Source organism: Rhipicephalus microplus, chromosome 3 (assembly GCF_043290135.1).
Source record: "Rhipicephalus microplus isolate Deutch F79 chromosome 3, USDA_Rmic, whole genome shotgun sequence".
Classification (NCBI taxonomy): Eukaryota; Metazoa; Arthropoda; class Arachnida; order Ixodida; family Ixodidae; genus Rhipicephalus; species Rhipicephalus microplus.
The window spans coordinates 142928562-142946851 of record NC_134702.1 but is presented as its reverse complement, the minus strand read 5'-3'; the positions used below and the strand labels follow the sequence as shown (position 1 = coordinate 142946851).

Sequence of the window (18290 nt, the reverse complement as noted above, 5' to 3'; positions counted from 1 at the left end):
TTAATGACTTAAGGTGTTGTTTGGCTGATTAGTATGGTCAGATGGTCGCTTCCATATGGGTCAATCAGTACATCCCACTTAACATCGATAAAAACAGAGGGAGAACAAAATGATAAGTCTATGCAGCTCATTTTTCTTCAGCTAGGAAAGCAGTAGGTTGCTTTTCCTGTATTAAGTAGGCATGAGTTATTGCAAAATGAAAAAAAATTCTATGATTTGGCCTCTAGTGTCAGTTTTCTCACTTACCCAAAAAAAACGGAGAGTGCATTGAAATTTCCAACCACCAAAAAGGCTCTGGCAGCTGTTCTTTTGGGTGTTCTAAGTCAGAAATGGATATCTTAAGGTGTGGCTCCAAGTATGCGCTGCTCAATGTAATCGATTTAAATGTGTGTATGGTGGCCGCCATGGCTTCTATTCTGGTTGTAAATTTGTGTTTTCGCGCTAGTACTCCGCTCTTGACTATAATTGCAACACCACCTGAGAGCCTACTTACCTGCTCTCGGTCGTGCGGAAATACACTGTAGTTTTTCAAGATGTTTCTATGTCTAGGACCTAGATTAGTTTCTTGTAAACACAACGCTACTGGTGAGAAAGTGGCCAGTATGTTCTTTCTGTCGTTTAAGTTATGTAGGAGTCTTCTGGAGTTCCAGTGTATAAAAGCCATGTTGTATATTATGGCCAAACGCCTGCTTGCGCAGGCGCCCCTGCTGGGATTTCTTTATTCAGTAACTGGGTACATCCAATTGCCAGATTCGCCAGAAAAGGAGCTGCACCAGGTGATGTCCTTGCCAGACTTGTGCTTGAGACTGTCGTTGAAGTTTTCAAAGAAAACGTGGTGGTGATTGCAATTGTCAGTGATGGTGCCGGGAGCAACAAGGCCATGTGGGCGCAGTTCGGGATATCTGAAAGATCGAAAACTGCGGTTAACAAAGTGAAGCATCCCTACCTTCCTGGAAAGCATCTGCAATTCTTGTGTGATGCGCCACACATGATTAAGTGCATAAGCAACCATCTCCACAAGCACAACGTTGTACAGGTGAGCTAAAAAAAAGAAAAATTTATACATGCTCGGCAATTCATTGGTAGGTGTTTTTCTAGGCTGGAAAATGGTAAGTCGCCTACATTCACTACCTCCTGCTCTACAAAGTCGAAGATAATCGGCAGCTTCCTGTGGGTGCCTAAATTGACGAAAGCACACAGTGACTTATACTGCATGTGCAAGATGAATGTACGCCTTGCTGCACAAGTGAGAAAGCACAATTGAAATGACACATTTCAATTGTTTGAAATGACACATTTCAAAAAACATTTCTAATATTAGTTAACACCATTTTTGTTGGATTTGTTGTCGTGCGGAAACCGCATAGTGCAATAGTGCTGACGTCTCTCACTGCTGTACCCTTATTGCAGCTTCTCAACTGTGGAACAGCAGTAGGGTTGGAGTTTCACAGGAACAAGGGGTACCCGGAGTAGAGATGATGATGTTTGATGTTTTGTGGCGCAAGGATCATTTCACGGCCAAAGAGCGCCAGTTCATCTTACTAAAAATATGGACAATGATTGTGATAAGCGGCTGTATAAGGGCCATAAAATTCCTCGCGGTAAGGCGGGTAAAACCATACAAGTAATAAAATCATGATCATGCGGTGAAAGGTGTGTGTGGTGTGAATAGTTGACAAAAGTTGGTGATAATGAAAAACGATGGTGGACATGTATGGCATCAGCACAAGTACCTCACTCGTTCATACCCTTGCATTCAACGGCCGTGAAGCAAGTGCTTTCTTGTGTAGCCACCGCAGCAAAAAACCTCTCTGAAGAAGTCGTGCTACGGAATGCCCGGGTATATGATATGAAACTATGAATTTCTTTTAAAAACGCTAACAATGATTTATGACTAAAAAGTGGTTCCCTACCGACGAACATTGCAGGGTGTAAAGATATATGTTGTCGGTAGGGTAATGGAAAATGTTGTTTTCTTGGAGTTTCTAAGTGTTTGCACTGGATTTACATGTGAAGGACTGTTAATGCTTTACCACATCTGTCACACAATGGTGGATCGCCACCGTACAAAAGATAAGTGTGTGTCCTGTATGTGTGTCCTATCCTGAGTCTCATTAGTATTACCTCTGTATGACGCGATTTTGATACGGGCAGACAATGACCAAGGTGTGGCTTAATAATGTGTAGTTTGTTTTGTGTGTGTGTATCCCACTTGCTCTGCCAGTAGTCCCTGAGGTTTCGTTTGAGAGACGGCTTAAGATCAAGGGTCGGGATTGATATTGGTGTAAGGGCAGTGCTTTTGTGGACGAATGCAACGAGCAGATCCGCCCTCACGTTGTCTTGGATCTCACGGTGCCCTGGCACCCAGCACACTACAACATGTTGTTTGAGTGTGTAGAGTGTGCACAAAATGGAGTAAAGTGAAACAAGCAACGGGTTTTTTTGTTTTTTAAGACTGTGCAGACCCGTTACCACACTGAGAGAGTCTGTATAAATTACTGCTTTTTTTATTTGTAATTGTTTGATGTGTTTAGCTGCCACAAGTATCGCGTAAGCTTCCGCTGTGAAGATACATGTGCATGGATGTAGAGGGCCAGCATCCGAAAAGGATGGGCCGACAGCAGCGTAGGACACAGAGGGGTTAGTCTTGGAGGCATCTGTGAAGAACTCAGGACGTGTGTATTTGTGTTGAAATTCCAGGAAGTATGTTCGAATATGGGCAATAGGCGCATGTTTAGTAACTTTTTAGAAAGACACATCGCAATCTATAGTCTGTCACTGTCATGGTGGCGGGTATGCTACAGGAGCCTTTAAACTGTGGGTAAGTGACACTCCAGTGTCCTCAGCTAGACCCTTCAGGCGAACTGAGAAGGGCTGCCTCATCGAAGGCCTGTTTTGAAACAGAATGGAGCTCGACAAATCATTAATAGTAGAGTATGAGGGGCACTTCTTGTCTGCTTTCACCTTAAGGAAATATACAAAGGACATGTAAGTTCTTTGCAGACAAAGCGATCACTCATTTGACTCAACGTAAAGGCTTTCTACGGGGCTGGTGCGGAAAGCACCCGTAGAAAGGCAGATGCCCAAATGGTGCACAGGATCCAGCATCCTCAAAGCACTTTGAGTCGCAGACTGAATAAACAACGGCCCCATAATCTAAGCAGGTGCAAATGAGGCTTCTATACAGGTTCATGAGGCATTGCCTGTCACTACCCCACATAGTACGTGACAACACTTTTATAACATTCATGGCTTTTAAACATTTTGTTTTTAAATACTTGACGTGTGATACGAAAGTCAACTTGTTGTACAAGATTAATTCTAAGAATTTACGCTTTGTATTAACAGACAGACGTTGATCGTTCAGTTCAATGTCGGGTTCTGAGTGCATGCCTCTATTTCGGGAGAACAAGACACACGTGCTTTTTTGTGGGTTCAGTCGGAATCCGTTTTCCTCTGCCCATTTGGAGACCTTGTTTAAACTTAACTGAACCTGCCGCTCACACATTGCCAGATTGGAAGATCTAAAGCCAAGCTGGACGTCATCGACATATGTACAATAAAACATATTGCGAGGGATGGACAAGCGCAAGGAAATCATTTTGATGAGAAAAAGTGTGCAGCTAAGTACACCACCTTGTGGCACGCCTGTTTCCTGGACAAATGTTTGGAAAAGAACCGTGCCCGCTCGGACACGGAATGTCCTGATTGACAGGTAACTTTCCATTATGTGAAACATTCTTCCGCGCACGCCAAGGTGGGACAGGTCTCTTAGAATTCCAAAACGCCAGGTTGTATCATAAGCCTTTTTGATATCGAGGAACACAGAGAGAATATATTGTTTATGGACGAAGGCGTCTCTGATCTGTGCCTTGATACGAACAAGGTGGTCTGTGGTGGATCTACTCTCTCAAACCCGCATTGAAATGGGTCGAGCAAATTGTTTGTTTCAAGGAAATGTACAAGTCGGCAGTTTATCATTTTTTCGAAGACTTTGCACAAGCAGCTTGTAAGTGCATTGGGCTTATAACTCGAAGCTAAAGAAGGTTCCTTGCCCTCTTTCATAATGGGAATAATAATAGCCTCTTTCCAGGAGGTAGGGATAGTGCCAGAAAGCCACATAGCATTGTATAAACAAAGCAAGGTTTTTCGTGTTTCGATTGGTAGGTTTTTTAACATTTTATACACCACACGGTCAGAACCTGGGCCAGAAGTACTGCAGGAGTTTAAAGACGTTCGCAGCTCAGCTAGACTGAAAGCTTCGTTATATGCCTCGTATCTAGTGCATTGTGTTCGAGTTTCTGCTTTTCTATTCTTGTTCTGTATTTTTGGAAAGTGTCAGTATTGTGGGAAGAGCTGGACATCTGTTCGAAGTGTGCACCAAGGAAGTTTGCCTGATCTTCCAAGGTATCAGCCTGAGTGTTTACGAGTGGAAGTGTGTGTACTTGTTTTCCTGCTATCCTACCGACCATGTTCGAATCTTTAGCCTCCTGTGTGTATGAATTGATCCCTGACAAAAACTTCTGCCAGCTTTCTCTTCTGGCCTGCCGACGCGTTCTCCTGCCCTGAGACTTTATTTTCTTGAAGGTGTCAAGATTTTCGGCTGTCGGTGACTTCCGAAGCAACCTCCAAGCTCTGTCTTGCTGTTTGCACGTGTTTTGACATTCAGGTTTCCACCATGGCACACGCCGTTTTCCAGAGTGTGCATTTGTTTGTGGGATGCATTTTGTTGCAGCATCAATCAAAAACGCCGTGAAGTAGTTGACAGCAACATCAATGTTCAAAGTACATATGTCATTCCAATCTAGACGAGCGATGGTATAAAACTGTTCCCAGTCGGCTCTGTTTATGAGCCACTCGAGAACACGTGGAGGACCCTCAGTTACTGTAGTTGTGCTCAAAACTACGGAGAAGTGGTCACTTCCGTACAGATTACCGACGACTTTCCACTAGAGTAGAGGCACAAGAGATGGAGATACTATGCTTAGGTCTATGGAGGAGTAGGTGTTATAAGCGAGATTATAATAGGTTGGTTCTTTTCGATTTAGGAGACACGCGCTCGACGAGAGAAGGAACTGTTCAATCTGTCGACCTCGCGTGTCATACCGAGAGTCACCCCATAGCCTGCTATGCACATTTAAGTCTTCAAGGAGAACATAAGGCTCCGGAAGTTCATCAATTAAAGAGTGTAAATCACGTATTTGCAGCTGATAGCTAGGAGGAATGTAAATACTGCAGATTGTGATCAGTTTATCAAAAAGAACCGCTCGAACAGCCACTGCCTCAAGGGATGTTTGGAGTTGTAAGTGTGCGCATGCAATTCCTTGATTTACTATGATGGCAACACCTCCGGATGATGTCATGGCATCATCTCGGTCCTTTCGAAAAATAACGTAGTTACGAAGAAAATTTGTGTGTTTTGAATTAAGGTGTGTTTCTTGTACACACAGCACTTTTGGCGAGTGTTCATGTAAGAGTTCTTGGATGTCGTCAAGGTTCCTGAGGAGGCCCCTGACGTTCCATTGTATAATTTGAGTGTTCATGGTGAATGTAAGATAGTGCTGTGTGTACGAAAAGCGAGTGGCTGTTTAGACAAGGAATTTGAGTTCACTTAACAGGGCCGTCACCGGGCCCTGTTATTTGCTTTTTCGTTTTTTTGGCGCGCTCCAAGGAGCCACGCCGTTCTTTCGGCACCAAGGGCGCCGACGTATCCATTGCCTCCTCGGAGGCACTGGAAGCCCGCACATGCGGGCTGTTAGTTCGGATTACGGGCCTCGCCTGGTGAGGGGAGGCCTTGAGACCCGAGGACTCTGGATTCTCCGGTCTCTGTTTGGGAGTAGGCGGTGTAGCCTGGGCTACAGCCGCCTTGGGGGCAGGTGCCACAACCGTCGGCTCGGTATGCGCGGGCCGAAGGAGTGGCGAAGGCTGGTGCGGCGGTTCTTCCTGACGCGCCGCATCAGCGTATGTAGGTCCATAGAATGGAGCGACTCTTCGCCGTGCTTCCTTAAATGTTATGTTCTCCTTTACCTTTATTGTAATTATTTCTTTTTCTTTTTTCCAATATGTGCAGGAGCGTGAATATGCGGCATGGTTTCCTTCGCAGTTTGCACAGTGTGGCGGTTGTTTGCAGTTCTCAGACACGTGGCCTAGGACTCCACAGTGTGCACAGGTCTGGCGACCACGACAGGTTTTAGAGCCATGGCCATACCTCTGGCATTGGAAGCAACGACGAGGGTTTGGTATATACGGCCTGATAGATGTCTTGGTGTACCCTGTTTGAATGGAATCTGGTAGTTTACTGGATGCAAACGTGAGTATTAAGTGTTTCGTCGGTATTTCCTTATTATCTCTTCTGATGATAATTCTCTGTACATTAGTGACGTTTTGGCTCTATCACCCCTCCAAAAGTTCAGTTTCGGTGAGGTCAAGTAAGTCTGCGTCAGATACCACTCCGCGAGTTATGTTTGTAGCGCCCTCGTTCGGGCGGCGCACAAACTGGAGAGCGCGCGATGGCGACAGAAGAAAATAAAGAAGGCGCTAGGCCGTGGCACGTGATGCCGCGGCTCACGTTCTGTGCTGGCATCGGTTATCGTTCAGGCGTGTCTCTCTTTCGCTCCTGTGGCATAAGCCTACAAGTGGTGACCTCGGACGAAGACAATGACTGACTCGAATGCACCCTCAACCGAACAAGCCTCACGTCCGCAGGACGTCTCGGCCGTGCAACTGCGTCTCCCATCTTTCTGGCCACAGGACCCGCAAGTTTGGTTTCATCAGGTCGAGGCACAATTCTCCCTGTACCGCATCGCCTCACAAACGACACGCTACTACCTCGTAGCCTCCGTCCTTCCTCCTGACGTTGCCAGAGAGCTCTCCGACGTCCTCTCCAACCCCTCGGACACCACGCGATATCAGCACCTTAAAACCAAGGTGCTGGAACGATTCATGCCTTAGAAACGCGTCCGCCTACAGCAGCTCCTTGCAGAGGGGGACCTGGGCGACAAGCACCCCTCCCAACTACTGCGCCGAATGCGACAGCTTCGTGGGAAACACGGTGTCTCTGCCTACTCAGCGTTGCTTCGCGAGCTCTTCCTCCAACGCCTTTCTCAGCCAATCCGCCTCATCCTCGCGGCGGCCGGCGACGTCAATCTCGACCACCTGGCGGAGCTCGCCGATCAGGTTCATGAAGCGACCTCCCCATCTGTCAACGCTGCCTTACCACCAGCAGACACAGCGATTTCGCGCCTTCAGGCCCGCATCGACGAACTCGCCGCCTCCATTGCCGCACTCCGGAGCCCCCTGCAGGAGACTCGTTCGCTTCGTTCCGGTCGTCGAGCTCTTCCACGCACACGAGATGCTCGGAGTCCCTGCCCTCCACCCCTCTGCTGCTACCACCGGCGTTTCCGACACCGAGCCACGAAGTGTACACCCCGATGTTCGTGGCAGGGAAACACCTGCCGGGATCACTGACGGCGGCGTGTGATCTCCCTTCTCGTCCATGCCGCCTTTTCATGGTCACGGACCAGCTATCGGGCGCCAGGTTCCTTATAGATACGGGCGCGGAAATTAGCGTTGTGCCCCCGACTAAGGCTGATCGTTCAAAGTCACAGGAGCAAGTGCTTTGTGCTGCCAACGCCTCGTCTATAGCAACGTATGGGCTCCGATCTCTCACCCTCGACTTCGGCCTTCGCTGCATTTTCCGGTGGGTTTTCGTCATCGTAGACAAGGTTCAACCGATCATCGGCTCGGACTTTCTCTCATACTTCGATTTGGACGTCAGCGTGCGGCGGCGCCGCCTCATAGATGGTAAGACTCGTCTCTCCATCTCGGGACTCCTGTCTGACATCGCTCCAATGGCCATCCGCTTGCTGATACCTTCCTCACCGTTCGAAAAAATCTTGGCGAGTTTCCTGAGTTAACTAAACCGTGCAACCTCACTCAGCCGCCTAAACATACGGTGACACACCACATCGTCACCCGGGGTCCACCGGCAGCCGCTCGACCACGCCGCCTGTTCGGAGACCGCCTAGCTATTGCTAAACGGGAGTTTGACCACATGCTGCAGCTCAGCATTATCCGCCCGTCGTCAAGCGCTTGGGCTTCCCCGCTGCATTTGGCGCCAAAGCATGATCCTGGTGACTGGCGTCCTTGTGGGGACTATCGAGCGTTGAACGCCAAGACTGTCCACGACAGCTATCCTCTACCTCACATCCAGTATTTTACATTGCGCCTCGACGGCTGCACAATTTTCAGCAAAGTGGACCTTGTTAAGGCGTACCACCAGATTCCTGTCGAGCCCGCCGACATACCTAAGACCGCCACCACGACGCCCTTTGGGTTGTTTGAATACCTGCGGATGCCTTTTGGACTCCGCGATTCGGCTCAAACTTTCCAGCGGTTCATTTCTGAGGTCACACGGGGTTTTCCTACTGTGTTTGCGTACCTTGACGATGTCCTCATCGCCAGCCGCACACCTGAAGATCATGAGCACCATCTACGTGCTCTGTTCCAACGTCTTCAGCAGTACAGCCTCGTTGTGAACGCCTCTAAGTGTACTTTCGGCGCATCTGAGCTCTAGTTCTTGGGCCATCACATATCATCCAAAGGAATACGCCCTCTCCGGTCCCACGTTAAAGCAATTCAGGATTATCCTCAGCCTACAACACTGCGCCAATTACGCCAATTCCTGGGGCTTGTGAATTTTTCCAGGCGCTTCATATCATACTGTGCCGAACTGCTACGACCGCTCACCGACCTCCTTCGGTCGACCGCCGGCCCGTCCTCCGCCATTCCTTGGTCGTCAGAGGCCCAGGCCGCCTTTGCTGCTGCTAAGCAAGCGGTCGCTAACGCCGTGCTTCTCATTCATCCACGCAGCAACGCCCCTACTCGGTTGATCGTGGACGCATCCAGCGTGGCCGTCGGAGCCGTCTTACAGCAGTGCATTAACTCCGAGTGGAGACCCTTGTCGTTTTACTCTCGGAAGCTACTTCCTGCTGAGACCCGCTACAGCGTCTTTGGCCGGGAATTACTAGCCATCTACTCTGCAATACAACACTTTCGGCATTTCCTGGAAGGATGCTCGTTTTACGTGCTGACTGACCATAAGCCACTGGCGTATGTTTTCCGCACTAACTCATCCAAGTACGTGCCCCGTGAACTCCACCATCTGGCTTATATATCGGAGTTCACGACTGACATCCGCCACGTGAAAGGAGCTGACAACACCGCCGCAGATGCCCTTTCTCGTATAGCCGCGCTTGACTCTCCACCGCCAACCATCGACTGGGCCTCATTCTCCTCGGCACAGCAGGATGATAGAGAGCTTGCCGCTTTTCGGGAGAACCCTCGTTCTCTCCGACTACGCCTGGTGCCTCATCCATTATCATCTGAGCGCTTGTGGTGCGATGTTTCAGCTGACCTACCCCGCCCTTTCGTTCCCGCTTCATTACGACGCACCGTTTTCCACTCCTTACACGACATCTGTCACCCTGGCATTCGGCCTACTCAACGTCTTCTCACCCAGCGCTATGTCTGGCCCGGAATTAAAGGTGATGTGCGCGCTTGGACGCGCATGTGCCTGCCCTGCCAGATGACAAAGGTCTCCCGTCATACTAAGACGCCGCCCCAACCTTTCCTTCCACCCGGCCGTCGTTTCGACCATGTTCATCTAGACATTGTGGGCCCTCTACCAGTGTCTCAGGGGTACCGTTATATATTGACCATGGTCGATCGCTTCACACGCTGGCCAGAGGCTGTTCCAATTCAAGATATCACAGCCGAGACAGTCGCCCGCATTTTCATTTCTACGTGGGTATCCCGCTCTGGCTGTCCTGGCACCGTGACAACAGACCGTGGACGTCAGTTTGAGTCCTCGCTGTTTACTTGCCTTAATCGCATCCTCAGAGCCAGACATTGCCGTACCACGGCTTATCATCCCTGTGCCAACGGCATGGTGGAACGCCTTCACCGACAACTGAAGACCGCCTTGACTACCCGCCTCAATAGAGCCACCTGGGTTGATGCCTTGCCACTGGTGCTCTTAGGTTTACGAGCTGTCATCCGGGCAGACCTGCAGTGCTCAACAGCAAAGCTGGTGTATGGCACTTCTCTACGGCTTCCGGGAGACTTCTTCACGTCAACGAAGCTACCAGACCAGCCACAGCAATTCCTACAACGCCTCCTCGACTGCGTTCAAGACCTCCGGCCCACTCCACCCAGACCTTCCGAACACAAGACCATATTCGCCCACCCTGATCTGGCCACTGCAACACATGTTATCGTGCGCCACGACGCGGTCAGACCACCCTTGACACCAGCCTACGTCGGATCATTCCCCGTCCTTCACCGCACCCCCAGAACTGCCACTCTACTTCAGAACGGCCGTGAAGAGACAGTCAGCCTGGACCGACTCAAGCCGGCGTACCTGGAGACCGCCCTAGAAAGCCTCTCATCTACGACTGATCTTCCGTTGGAATACCACAAACGGCATGTAACATTCCGACTTCCAGTCTACACGGGGGGCCCTGTAGCGCCCTCGTTCGGGCGGCGCACAAACCGGAAAGCGTGCGATGGCGACAGAAGAAAATAAAGAAGGCGCTAGGCCGTGGCACGTGAAGCCACGGCTCACGTTCCGGGCTGGCATCAGTTATCGTTCAGGCGTGTCTCTCTTTCGCTCCTGTGGCATAAGCCTACATGTTCATAGATCTGTGTGTTGTCACGGTTATCGGTACGTCACCAAATGTTGAGAGGCTGTCTAGCTTTACAAATTGTTCTTTGTCACGAATTTCGAGGAGAAGGTCTCCACTAGCCATTTTGGTTACGTTGTATCTAGCCCCAAGAGTTTCAATAAGACACCTGGCAACTACGAATGGAGATACGGTCCTGGCTTGCTTTCCAGATTTCTCGCAGTGAATGACATGGAAGTTGGGAAACGTTTCTTTTGGCTGGTTGAAAAAATTTATATCATCGGTGCGTACCCGCTATAGGCCGGTACGATCAGACAATAAGGGGAATGCCCCTCGCATGCCTGTCTTATTTTTGTTCAGCAGCGTTGGCGGCCACCCACCATGGAGCCCAACGAGGGGACGCTACAAGTTTGCGGGTGCTGAAACCTGCAGACGCCAGCCGTACAACGCCACTATAACCCAATGTGCCTAGGCCAAGGTGGGTTATTTGCACAGGCTTAACCCTATTTGCCAGGAAGTTTGGAAGTAAACGGAAGAGACTAACTAGAGGACAGGACAGAAAAGTGAGAGATAAAGACGAAGACGTAGGGAGAGAGAGAAAGGAAAAGGCGACTGCCGATTTCGCCTGTGTGGGTCAGCCAAGGGGTGCCGTCTACGTGAAGCCGGGGCCAAAGGGGTGTGTTGCCTCTGCCGGGGGGCCTTAAAGGTCCAATCACCCAACGTCGGCTCAACCCCCAGGATCCCCTTTTCCCCGGACACAGCAAAGCCACGCATGGCTAGGCGTGGAGGGAGTCAAAACTCCCTTGTTAGCTTGGGTCCGTGGTGTCGCTACACACCAAACGCCTGCTTTCACAGGCGCTCCTGCGGGGTGGAGTAGAGAACAGTGAAGGCACTGCAGTTTTCACTAAAGAGGTGAATGACTTGTTTGACGCTCTCAATGCAAAGCAGCCAAAGGAAGGAATCAGATGATGATGATGTGTGGTGTTTTATGGCGCAAGGGCCAATTGATGGCCAAAGAGCGCCATTTCAAAGAGTATAGAGATGCGGACAATGATATGTTGCGTGGTTGTATAGGGGCCTTAAAATTCCTCGCGATAATGCGGGTAAAAACATAAGTATTAAAGACATGACAGTGGCGTGATATGCATATTAAAAAGGGTGACAAAGATTTTGATAATAAAAACATAAAAATGTTTGGCACTAGCACACTTGCCTCATCAGTGCCCTTGTGTCCAAGGGCTGCGAGGCAAGTGCTTTTAAATGTAATCAAAGCAGCAGCGACCTCTCTTGAGAGGTCACGCTACGCAATGCCTGGGTATAATACATGGTAAAAATTAACATCTCTTAAAAAAGCTAACAATGATTTATGGGTGAAAAGTGGTTCCCTACCGACAAACATTGCAGGGTGTAAAGGTATATGTTGTCGGTAGGGTAATGGGAAGTGTTGTCTTCTTAGAGTGTCTAACTGTTTACATTGGATTAAAACGTGAAGAACTGTTAAAGCCTCACCACATTTATCACACAATGGTGGATCACCACCGGATAAAAGATGTGTGTGTGTCGTGTATGTGTGCCCTATCCTGAGTCTTGTTAGTTTTACCTCTGTTAGACGTGATTTTGATACTGGTGGCCAATGGCCAAGGTGTGGCTTGATAACATGTAGTTTGTTTTGTGTGTGTGTATCCCACTTGCTCTGCCAGTAGTCCCTGAGGTTTAGTTTGAGAGACGGCTTAAGATCAAGGGCCGGGATTGATATGGATGTAATGGCGGTGCTCTCATGGACGGAAGCAGCGAGGTGATCCGCCCTCACGTTGCCTTGGATCTCACGGTGCCCTGGCACCCAGCACACTACAACATGTTGTTTCTGCGTGTAAATTGTGCACAAAATGGAGTAAAGTGAGACAAGGACTGGGTTTTTTTGTTTTTTAAGACTGTGCAGAGCCGTTACCACACTGAGGGAGTCTGTATAAATTACTGCTTTTTGTATTTGTAATTGTTTGATGTGTTTAGCTGCCACCAGTATCGTGTAAGCTTCCGCTGTGAAGATACTTGTGCGTGGATGTAGAGGGCCAGCATCCGAAAAGGATGGGCCGACAGCAGCGTAGGACACAGAGGAGTTAGTCTTGGAGGCATCTGTGAAGAACACAGGACATGTGTATTTGTGTTGAAGTTCCAGAAAGTATGTTCGGATATGGGCAATAGGTGCATGTTTTGTAACCTCTAGGAAAGACACATCGCAGTCTATATTCTGCCACTGCCACGGTGGCGGGTATGCTACAGGAGCCATTAAACTGTGTTCAAGTGACACTTCAGTTTCTTCAGCTAGACACTTCAGGCGAATTGAGAAGGGCTGCCTCATCGAAGGCCTGTTTTGAAACAGAGTTGAGCTCGACAAATCATTAATTGTAGAGTATGAGGGGTGCTTCTTGTCTGCTTTCACCTTAAGGAAATAAACAAAGGACATGTAAGTTCTCTGCAGATGAAGCGACCACTCATTTGACTCAACATAAAGGCTTTCTACGGGGCTGGTGCGAAAAGCACCCGTAGAAAGGCGGATGCCCAAATGGTGCACGGGGTCAAGCATCTTCAAGGCACTTTGAGTGGCAGACTGATAGACAACGGCCCCATAATCTAAGCGGGTGCGGATGAGGCTTTTATAGAGGTTCATGAGGCATTGCCTATCACTACCCCACGTAGTACGTGACAACACTTTTATAACATTCATGGCTTTTAAACATTTTGTTTTTAAATACTTGATGTACGGTACGAAGGTCAACTTGTTGTCCAAGATTAAGCCTAAGAATTTATGCTCGGCTTTGACGGACAGACGTTGCCCATTCAGTCGAATGTCAGGTTCCGAGTGCATGCCTCTCTTTCGAGAGAACAAGACACACGTGCTTTTTTGTGGGTTAAGTCGAAATCCATTTTTATCTGCCCATTTGGAGACCTTATTTAAACCCAGCTGAACCTGCCGCTCACACATGGCCAAGTTGCATGACTTGAAGCCAAGCTGAACGTCGTCGACATATGTACAATAGAACATATTGCGGGGAATGGACAAGTGCAAAGAATTCATTTTGATAATAAAAAGTGTGCAACTAAGCACGCCACCTCGTGGCACGCCTGTTTCCTGGACAAATGTTTGAGAGAGCACACTGCCCAGACGGACACGGAATGTCCGGTTTGACAGGTAACATTCGATTATATGAAACATTCTTCCGCGCACACCAAGGTGGGACAGGTCTCTTAGAATTCCGAAACGCCATGTTGTATCATACGCCTTTTCGATATCGAGGAACACAGAGAGAAAATATTGTTTATAGACAAAGGCGTCTCTGATCTGTGCCTCGATACGAACAAGGTGGTCTGTGGTGGATCTACTTTCTCGAAACCCGCACTGAAATGGGTCGAGCAAATTGTTTGTTTCAAGGATATGTACAAGTCGGCAGTTTATCATTTTTTCGAATACTTTGCACAAGCAGCTTGTAAGTGCAATAGGCCTATAACTTGAAGCTAAAGAAGGGTCCTTGCCCTCTTTCAAAATGGGAATAATAATAGCCTCTTTCCAGGAGGTAGGGATAGTGCCAGAAAACCAGATAGCATTGTACAAACAAAGTAAGGTTTTTCGTGTTTCAGCTGGTAGGTTTTTTAGCATTTCATACACCACACGGTCAGAACCTGGGGCAGAAGTGCTGCAGGAGTTTAGAGATGTTCGGAGCTCCGCTAGACTGAAAGCTTGATTATATGCCTCGTATCTAGTGGATTTGTGTTCGAGTTTCTGCTTTTCTATTCTTGTTATGTATTTTTGGAAAGTGTCAGTATAGTGGGACGAGCTGGATACCCGTTCAAAGTGTGCCCCGAGGAAGTTTGCTTGATCTTCCAAGGTATCACCTTGAGTGTTTACGAGTGGAAGTGTGTGTACTTGTTTCCCTGCTATCCTACCGACCATCTTCCAGACTTTTGCCTCCTGTGTGTATGAATTGATCCCTGAAAAAAACTTCTGCCAGCTTTCTCTTCTGGCCTGCCGACGCGTTCTCCTTCCTTGAGACTTTATTTTCTTGAACGTGTCAAGATTTTCCGCTGTTGGCGAGTTGCGCAGCAATCTCCATGCCCTGTTCTGTTCCTTTCGCGCATTACGACACTCCGTGTTCCACCATGGGACGCGTCGTTTGCCGGGCATTCCAGATGTTTGCGGTATGCACCTGGCTGCTGCGTCAGTTAGAAAAGCTGTGAAGTACTTCACAGCTTCATCTATGCCTAATCCGCATATTTCGGTCCAACTTAAGTGAGTAATTTTTTGAAATTGTTCCCAGTCAGCTTTGTTTATGAGCCATTTGGGAACATGTGGAGGACATTCATGTATTATTGGTGTACTCAAAACCAAAGGAAAATGGTCACTTCCGTATGGGTTATTTATGACTTTCCACTGAAGTAATGGTACAAGTGAAGGAGATGCGATACTGAGGTCTATGGAGGAGTAAGTATTGTTTGCAAGGTTATAATATGTTGCCTGTTTTCTATTCAACAGACAAGCACCTGATGAAAAGAGGAACTGTTCGATGAGACGACCTCGTGCATCACATCGACAGTCACACCATAAACCGCTGTGCGCAATCAGGTCCCCTAGAACCAGATAAGGTTCTGGTAACTCGGCTATTAAAGAGTGAAAATCATGTTTTTCCAGGCGGTGTTGCGGCGGTATGTATAGAGAGCAGATGGTGACGAGCTTATTCAATAGAACTGCTTGAACAGCCACTGCCTCTAGGGATGTTAGTAGTGGTAGATGGCTACATGCTACTCCTCGATTAACAATAATGGCTGCACCACCAGATGATGCCACAGCATCATCTCTGTCCTTTCGAAAGACAACATATTGACACAAAAAATTTGTATTCTTGGATTTGAAGTGTGTTTCCTGTACACACAGCACTTTTGGAGAATGTTTGTTTAGAAGTTCTTGGACATCGTCGAGGTTTCGAAGTAGTCCTCTGACGTTCCATTGTATAATTTGTGTCTCCATTATGGGAGTGAAGAAGTGCTGTGTGTACGAAATGAGTGTGGCTGGTGTCTAAAGAGAGAAGTGACTTATCTTACAGAGCCTTTAGAAGGGCCTGTAATTACCGTTTTGTCTTTTTTAGAGCGGTCGAGGGAACCCCGCCGCTCTTTTGGCGCAGTCTGCACCGGTGCAGTTGATGTGTCCATCGCCTCAGGAGAGGCGACAGATAATGTTTTCGTTGTAGGCTTCGTCGTGACAGACGGAGCCTTAAACCCCACCGGGCTGGAGGTCGAGGGGACCTCTTTAGTTTGTCTGGTGCCCTGGCTGCTGCCAAGGTTCACAGGCGCTTTCGGTGGGGCTGTATTCAAGGAGGGTGGGGCAGCCGAGGCTGCTCCCCCCATGGGGGCTTGTGGCGTTTGCCTCGGCACGCTGGGCGTGGTCCAAGGCATTGCCGAAAACCGAAGTGGTGCTGACCCCCCTCGCGCCACTTTGGCGTACGATGTGTTCCCAGAAAAATGCGGGGAAACGCGCTTTCGCGCTTCACGGAAGCTTATGTTCAATTTTAAACTTTGTACTAATAATTTCTTTTTCCATTTTCCAGGCCACGCATGACCTGGAATATGCAGGATGGTCACCCTCACAGTTTCCACAGTGCACTTGTAGCTGACAGTCATCGTCAGCGGTATGACCTTTGGTGCCGCATTTTGCGCAGGTAATCTCGGCAGCTCTGGGAGCCGTGCCCGAACCTCTGACACTTAAAGCAGCGCCTCGGGTTGGGTATGTATGGTCTAACTGGCAGTTTAAGATATCCTGTTGCTATTTCAGTTGGGAGGGTGCTAGATGCGAAAGTGAGTATGATGTGCTTCGCTGGGATTTCCTTATTTTCTCTTCTTATTTTGATACGCTGCACCTGAATGACATTTTCCTCTTTCCAGCCTGTTAAAAGTTCATCATCGGAGAGGTCCATCAGGTCTCCATCTGATACAACACCCTTCACTGTGTTCATGGTTCGATGTGGTGCGATTGTGATAGGCTGATCCCCAAATGCTGTGAGTTTATGTAGTCTCTGGTACTGTGCGTTGTCTTTTACTTCAAGTAACAGGTCACCACTGGCGGTCTTTGTGGCCTTGTAGCCTGCACCCAGCATTTCTATAAGGCATTTCGATACAAGGAAAGGTGAAATGTTTCTAGCTTTCTTTTCTGTATTTTCACAATGAATAATGTGGTATTTTGGGAAGTTGTCTTTTTTGTTCGGGAGAAATTCAAGAATTACATCGGTGCGCCACCTCTTAGAAGGGCGATTAGTTGTGACAGGGCTAGGGGTTCCCATAAATTTGATAGCTTTTTCGGCGGCCATGCCAGCCACTCACCACCGAGCCCAACAAGGGGACGCTGCGAGACGCGAAGGATGCGCAAGCGCCAGCCGTACATGGCCGCTATAACCTAATATATCTACCCAAGGTTGGATATTTACACTAGGTTAACCCTTGCCGCCAGGAAAAATTGGAAGTAAAAAGAAGTGAGGAGAATACAGGAAAGATGTAAAGTGAGAACAAAAGACGAAGATGTAGGGAGAGAGAGATAGGAAAAGGCGACTGCCGATTTCCCCTGGGTGGGTCAGTCCAAGGGTGCCGTCTACGTGAAGCCGGGGCCAAAGGGGTGTGTTGCCTCTGCCGGGGGGCCTTAAAGGTCCAATCACCCAGCGTCGGCTCAACCCCCAGGATCCCCTTTTCCCCGGACACGGAAAAGCCACGCATGGCTAGGCGTGGGAGGGAGTAGAAACTCCCCCATTAGCTCGGGTCCGTGGTGTCGCTACACACCAAACGCCTGCTTTCACAGGCGCCCCTGCGGGCAAGGAAGGAATCAGGCCTGGGTAATCAAAACAAAAGGTGAAATGTGCATGCAGTCCTTGCATAGAATGTGTGTCTACTTAAAAAGACAATGCACCACTGGTGTTTAATATGACACTTTACGTTGTGAAAAACGACAGTGTTTGATTTTGTTAGATATGCAATATATATAAACACAACTAACAAATAATGGCTGATATTTATTTTTATGAATTCACAAAGCAGTGTTTCAATACGTATCAGGTGGTCAATGATGGACCTGCCTACTCTAAAACCGCCCTGGTACGAGTCAAGTAGACTGTCTGTTTCAAGGAAGGGTATAAGCCGGCGATTTATCATCTTTTTAAAGAGTTTACAAAGGCAACTGGTTAATGCGATGGGATTGTAACTCGTATGATGATGATGTTTGATGTTTTGTGGCGCAAGGGTCATTTCACAGCCAAAGAGCGCCAGTTCATCTAATTAAAAATATGGACAATGACTGTGACAAGCGGCTGTATAAGGGCCATAAAATTCCTCGCGGTAAGGCGGGTAAAACCATACAGGTAATGAAATCATGGCCATGCCGTGAAAGGTGTGTGTGGTGTGAATAGGTGACGAAAGTTGGTGATAATGAAAAACGATGGTGGACATGTATGGCATTAGCACAAGTACCTCACTCGTTCATATTCTTGCGTCCAAGGGCCGTGAGGTGTGTGTGTCGTGTATGTGTGTCCAATCCTGAGTTTGGTTAGTATTACCTCTGTATGATGCGATTTCGAT

At 48.3% G+C, this 18290-nt stretch overlaps 1 protein-coding gene across 2 annotated transcripts in view; it reads right to left on the bottom strand.

Annotated features, from left to right (window-relative positions):
* Window positions 1-665: 665 nt before the first annotated feature.
* LOC142803959 (uncharacterized) overlaps window positions 666-18290 on the bottom strand; it is a 186009-nt gene continuing 168384 nt past the window's right edge. For both annotated transcript variants that reach the window (XM_075890354.1, XM_075890355.1), the window contains one exon: window positions 666-902. The gene's annotated coding sequence lies outside the window, so the exon portion shown is untranslated. The remainder of the gene's footprint in view (window positions 903-18290) is intronic.